Raw genomic sequence first — 7,149 nt, forward strand, 5'->3', positions numbered from 1 at the left:
TCTGCTAGTAATCAGGCCTTGATGTGGTTAGTGAAACTGAACTCAGTTTTCCAAATAAAGTGTTTAACCGCTCGGGTCATCTCTGTTTAATATTGTGTGATGATGTGAAACATGCAAATGTGACAACTTACAGCAGTGTAATGACTGTTAGAGATGATCTTAAAACTAGACAGAGGAACAGTGAAAATGCACAAGAAGTCCAAAAGATTAGAAAGTAAAGGACGTGAAGTAGTATCATATAAACACACTGAGACACAGTGAACCTGGGTTTAGCGTGTTCCTGATATGTGTTGGACGGACTGCCAAAAAAAGTAATACAGTAAAGATGCACAATGCTGCCACATATGAAAATGAAGAAGAAGCAGCCACATGACAGCTGCATAAATGACGCAGTCAGTAAAGATTACATGCTTTAAGAACACTGCCTGAATGGTAATCGATTTTACATACAAGAAATTTGCTAAGTCAATATTTTGTCAGGCCTGTCTTATGTAAATATTTTATCATCCTGTCTTCTTTCGCATGAGACTAAGTGTGAAACCTGCTGAGGCATATGTAATTCACCCGCATATGAAGGGTGAGTCACTTTTTTATGATTACCTAGAATATATTGTTTCCCTTTAAGTATTGCAGGAAAAATTTGGCCACCCTGTGTGGCTAATCTGTCATGTTTCCATAAGGGAGTGTAATGTTTACTGACTGTGCATTGAGTCAGCTTCCCTCTCTGTGCTGTTTTACCAGAAGTAGTTTTTTAGGAACCTGCTGTGTGACACTGCCTTCCTGCCTCAGTTTCATCCTTCCAGCTTGCTCAGCCAAACCGTCTTTGGTTTCTAAAGGGTGCATTTCTCAATAGGAGCTATTCAATAACCACAAAATTCAAACTGCCAACGTATCTGTGCGTGTCAGAATGCAGACAATGGAGAGGGTGATCATTTCCATAAATCTAAATGCTCCGCCATGTTTCGCCTCACTGACAGTAACAGTGAGGTGGAACATTACGTCTCACACATCTGTTTTTTTAATTGCTCTAAATAATAGTAAATGAAGCATCATATCCCCTTTAGGAGCTCTTTTTGAAATTAACTATTAATGACTCACTCAACAACATTCAAACCTGCTTATCTTTCATCTTCTTCCTTTATTAACTTCCTGAACTTAAATGTCAAAGGTCAACCCTTCCTGGAAAGTTGTTCAATTATTGATTTTTCCATGAGGTTATGTGTGTGTCCCACAGGTTGTGGTTCAAAAAGAGATCAACAGCTTCAGGATAAACACAGATGTGTCGAAGTAATTCCAATGAGGGTTAGTAATTGGGAAATTATAGGCTTGTCTCTGAAGGCACTTAACAACTGACGTATATGAGAATAATTGCCTGGCTGCATACCGACAGATCTTGAGCATTCCTCCTTGGCTGACATGCGCAACGACGGCCTGTTGTTCAAGTACCGACTTGCCTCTGAGGACGCCCTATAAAGGAGATACCTGCTTGCCTAATCCGTCTTGCTTGTTGTCTCAAGAAAGTCAGCAAGTGAACTGAACAAATGCAACAACAAACACAGGGAGGGTCGTTTAATACATCTGGGAAGCAATGCTCTTAAGAAATAACTCAATAGCCTAAAGAAACATTGCAGGCATGTTATATAATCATGGATTAAAAGAATAACACAATGTACCACAGAGTACTGTATGGGAAAAAAACAGATTTGGCTACGTTCACGTGTACAGTGTCTTTCTGACTTGAAGTGAAATTGTTCCTGCTCTGACTCTTGATCAGTCCCTGTGGATAAATACACGTACACTCGGCTCCCTGAAAAATGAGGTGAAAGGTCATAGCTGCAGTTTGGAGTCTGTCAGGAGCAACAACACAGACCTGAATCTGTTTTAAAACCTGTGGTGGCTAAACACTCTGTCTGAAATAAAGTGTAGGAAAAAAAAGAAATTCTACATACAAACAGGGTACAGGTGATGTTTCACCCTCCACCCTTAGTCTTATCTGTTCACATGCCTGCACACAACACGATTACTGGAGGCAGATCAGTTAACACTGGGGCCAGCGTCTCAGCCTCGACACGCCTGTTTCGTGTCATGGAAACGCAGAAATCCATTTTATTGAGGCAATTTGACTGGCAGTGGAACCAATGGGAGCCATAAACAACGATGAAAGTCTCACTTTGTAATCGCTGTGATTACGGGCAGTAATTCGGTGTCTTTCATGTGAATCACAATGGATCACTTTTTAGTGATTTTACACGTCTGCATAATGAGTTATTCCAGTTCTGTTGCTCATTACTTTTGCTGAAACAAAGCTCCTCAACGCGGGACTCTTAATGAGCTGTTCTGGCTTTATTCTTGGGGATCTGAATAATTCCTACACCCTGATAAGTTTCTATGATGTGACAGAGACGAGGAACTCAGGACTGTTTGTGCTCTATATGAGTAAAGTTCCACATATTTCTGACCTCCAACGCCCAAAACAGGTGCCTTATTTTTTTGATTCAGTGACTCAGCTTATGCCATTCTTTCAGACTGAAACTGGTTTTGCGTGTCTGATACTACCTGATCTCTGTTTCATATGTCTAATTGTTTTCTTGCGACAGACGAGGTTGTGGGTGGGTTTTTAACTGCACTTAAAGATACTTGGAATATCTTGTCAGTACTTCTTTTTTTTTTTTTTTTTTTCTTTAAATGACATCAGAAACAGCAGTATGCGAGATTACGTGATGGCAGAGCTTCAGTTCATCCTTTGTCATTTTTTTTTTTTTTTTTTTTTTTTTTATAAATAGGACAGGGGGAATGAATGAGAGAAAGAGGGGGAGAGGAAGAAAGAAAACCAAAGGGGAGAAGAGACGGTGAGAAGGGGGGGGAAGAGAGAGAAAAAAAAAAAAGAACTCCTGGGTCACCTGTATGGAGAAAAAAAAAAAACAAACAAAAAAAACAAACAGAGGAGACAGCAAACAACAAAGAGCAACATAATAATAGAGAAAACAAAGCACCATCACAATAAACTAGCTAGTCATAGATATCAATATTTACTAAATAATAAACGATATTGTGCAGCACGCAAGATAGACAGCGCACAGTGTGCTTTGAGGCAGCAGCCAAGAAAGCTTTAGTCCGCGTCTGTGAATACCCATGTGTGCATACCTGTGTGGATCAGCATGCTTGCATTCCAAAGGTTTCTCCATGTAATGATCTGCTAGGGAGTGTGGGGGGGCCACAGCCCCGTCCTCCAGGGTGTGAAGCGGGTATGGAGGAGATCAAAACTCCAGACATCCAGAGGCCCCCAGAACACAAGAGACCATGGAAGACCAACAGAGGGGCAGCCGCGCCACTGTTCCAGTAAGAGCTGAGGAGAGTCCCAGATGAGGGCTCGCCCAGCAGCCGCGGAGCAGAAGTCAGGGGGAGTTGCAGTGACGCGCCCGTGAGCTCCGCCGGCCCCCAGCTGTGCCTGAGTGACCGAGCCCCAGGCCGAGAGGCCGGGGGCACCCCACCTCCAAAGGGGCCCGAGCGAGCCCCAGGCCCCAGGCCCCGACAAGCGGCCGCCAAGGAGTGAGCCGGTGTGTACCTGGACGCCCACCCCCAGACACAAAGAACCACCAATGCACCGACACCTGAGGGAGTCCGCCACCGGCAGGGGAAGTGGTGGTGGGTGGAGATAGGCCTCCAAACCTTGGAGGGCCTGAGGTGTCCCCAGAGAGGTGGCGTCTGATACCCAACCTGACATATAGACACAGACATACAGGCACACACAGACACAAACATCCATTCCCACCCTCATGCTCTCATATGCACTCACTCCACACTCAACCAACGTGGAGACAGACATAAAGAGACGCTGTACACACAATCACACTCCCCAAGCGTACTCTACAAACCGGGTCTAGGTACCCTTGCCCCTGGAGGGGGGAATTGCACCCAGACCCAGGTGGTGTTACCCTTTTCCCTGCGGTGGGGAGAGGCAGACCACCCCGACTCCGCAGCAGCAGGGAGGCCCCACACCCCAGACCGCAGTCGGACGGCCAACTCCTCCTACTAGCCCTCCCGCTCCAGCAGGCCGCAGAGAATGGGAGTGGGAGAAGACTCCAAACCTCCCTCCACCCGCTCATTGTAGTGTTGATGCATATGTGTTCTAAGGTGTAATTAAAACCCAGGAGGGCATGGAGCTACCTGCCAAGGAGCAGCAGGTAAGCGCATAGTCCCTCCTGCTAGCCCTCAATGATTAAGTGTATTTAAAATTGAGAGGTGGGCAACGACGTCAGGGGTGAGGTATACACCCTGATGGTAATTTGGACTCCGTGATTGTGCCCACCCCCAAGATCCTATATGTATGTGTAATGAGAGTGTGAATAATGTCAGTACTTCTACATATGTTGTGTATAGTGTAACCTATTTTTTATTAGCTAGTCTTTTAATCCAGCCAAAGACACAACACGGCAGACAGCAAATTGTGTTTAGTGCCAACAAGAAAATGAAAGGTGTGTAAAAGTCACAGTGAGGTTATTACAGGTCTAAGCGATAGAAAATAAATAATGCCCACATGATACTTCCATCTGAAATTAATTCATTTTTATCATCTGCATGAAACATCTGCCTTGTGTCTGCCTGCTCCGTGAACCATATCTAGTCAACAACCTGTCAAACAAAGTGAACTGATGATTTTTAAATGCAACCAGTCTGTAAGAGAGGAGGGTAGTGTCACCAGCGAGCTACCTGCAGCCTGCATCCACCCACGCGCACAGCTGATCCGCGCTAAAATATTGCTTCTTGGTTTTCCTCTCATGTTAAAAAGATGCACTGATAATATCTTATTTGCAGGAAGGCTTTGATACATGATCATCTGTCAGAGATGTGTTTCTGAGTAGAGAGTGGCTGTAGCTCAGCAGGTAGAGCAGGTCATCTACTAATTGGAGGGCTGGTAGTTCAGGTCCTTGCTGCTCCAGTCTGCAGTCTGGGCAAAATATTGAACACCAGGTTGCTTTCCGATAGATGAATGTGTGTGAATGTTGCTATGTTGTATAAAGATCTCTGTGTGCTCCAGTAGAGTAGAAAAGCACTATATAAGAAGCAGTCCATATACCAGATGATGTAACTGGGAGAGGCTGAATGGGGCAACTAATGACCAAAGGTGCTGAGGGAAACCCTGTGCTGCTGTGACCTATCACAAGGTTTCCTTCCCTGCTGAAGCATGAAGGAAATTTCTCTCATCTTTTGAACCGTCTTTCAACGGGGATCAAGATTGTACTGCATGCTAATTGTGTTACGTTAACTCGCATTATCCTCTCACGTTGAGCTACAAAACACAAAGACATCCCTCTCTTTGTGATCTAACCAGTCAGGCTACCTGTAAATGTCTTCCTTGCTCTCTCTTTCTGTCTGGCAGCTGTATGTAATCCAAAATAGCACAGCTATGGCAAGCATGTTAGTTTAAGTGGACTCCTAAAATAAGCTCCAAAAATACCATCTAGCTTTAATGTTTTTATGCGTGTGCGTCTTGTGCTTACAATTCCTCTACGCATGCAAGTCTATCACCATGAATGTATTACCTTTCTTACGTCAATGAGCTGTAGGCTCTCCACGGGATAACAAAAGACTTCATTTTTGCTTGCATGGTGGCTCAATCTGCCTCAGATCTGGTCAACACGGACTCAGTGAAATGGCAGGTGGTTGCCATGCTAATGTGTCCATGTGTTTTTCCCACATCGCTGTGTCTATTCTCTCAGTGCTGATCGTGACAGTGTATAATACATGATATCTTCTCCTTAGACATTTGAGGCTTCTAACCATACATTAACCTTTCTCAGTGTCATATCCAATCTGTCTCAGCAGACCCCTAAAGGTGAGAATGACCTACTCGCACACAGGTTCAAAGCACCAGGCTATCAGGGCTCTCTGCTGCTATGGCAACATAACAGGAATGTATGTGTGTGTTTGTATGAGGGCGCTCTGGTGGTCTCTTTGATGATCGATTCCAAGAGTTTGGCATTAGTGTACGTTTGAGGTTCAAGGAGAGAGAGAGAGGGGGTAGAGAAGACAAGAAGAAAGAAGGAGGACGTGAGCTGTTCAGGGAGGAGCACAGGAGAGGTTCAGGGTCAGTCAAACAAAAGGCCCTTCGGCTCGGGTTCTCCGGGTCAAGGCTTAAGGGCAGGAAGTAGCGGAACAATATCCAGCACTTCAGGTTAGGACCTCCCAGCCCCACCGGTCTGAAGTATTTCTCCCTCAAACAGATGCACGCACGCATGAACACACACACACACACACACACACACACACACACACACACACAGGTCACCTAGTGCTCTTTGACAATGTGTGTTGATCAAAGGCTCTGGCTCCCGGGGACGGAGCTGGAGGGTCGGGGAGCAGTGTAGGAGATTAGCCCAGGAGGGAGTACTGTGTGTGTGGTAATGTGTGGGTCAGCAGGTCTTAGGTTATTTCCCAAAAAAACAGTGTGCCATTCATCAAAGTGTAGAGTGGTGGGCAGCTTTTATGATTACACATAAAGAACACTCAAGTAAGGAAGGAAGGAACATTTTTTTCTTTGGCAGTTACAGAATAGTTTAGTGATAGATACACAATGTTAGAAAGCAATGTGACTGCCATAAAAAATACAGCAATCAGTCACACATTCAATTTTACTTAGCCCTCTATGGGTGAATTTTTTTTTTTGGGAGAAAAAAAAATATTTTCACCTACTTTTTGGGGACTAATCGATAAATTAGTCCCCCACCCACCCCCACTCAGCAGGAATTGGTTCACTTTCTCAGGGCAACAATGTCCTATAAGGGTACCAAAATGTCACGGTTTTCTGTGTGTACAGGAGTTAAAAAGCTGTTTATCCTTTTTTTCTTTTAATAAGTATCAAGTTAATTTTCATATAAGTCAAATATCAGTCAAATAACTGTGTGTGTTCATGCCCGTGGGTTAGCACGTAGGTCCAATCGCACATGTTTCTGTGTATCTGAATCTGTGGAACGTCATACATCACACGCGGAGATCACATTTCTGTCATCTGACTTTTGCAGCACCGTTGCATCTTGGTACCTTACATCTCCCTTCACAAAGCTCTCTCCAAGCGAATAGCACACACACACACACGTGTACGCACATCATAATTTGCATGCACACACTATTTCCTACCTTCACATATCA

Source organism: Mchenga conophoros, linkage group LG14 (assembly GCF_057382185.1).
Source record: "Mchenga conophoros isolate Kocher_MC1m ecotype Shallow Benthic linkage group LG14, M_conophoros_male_GT1.1, whole genome shotgun sequence".
Lineage (NCBI taxonomy): Eukaryota > Metazoa > Chordata > Actinopteri > Cichliformes > Cichlidae > Mchenga > Mchenga conophoros.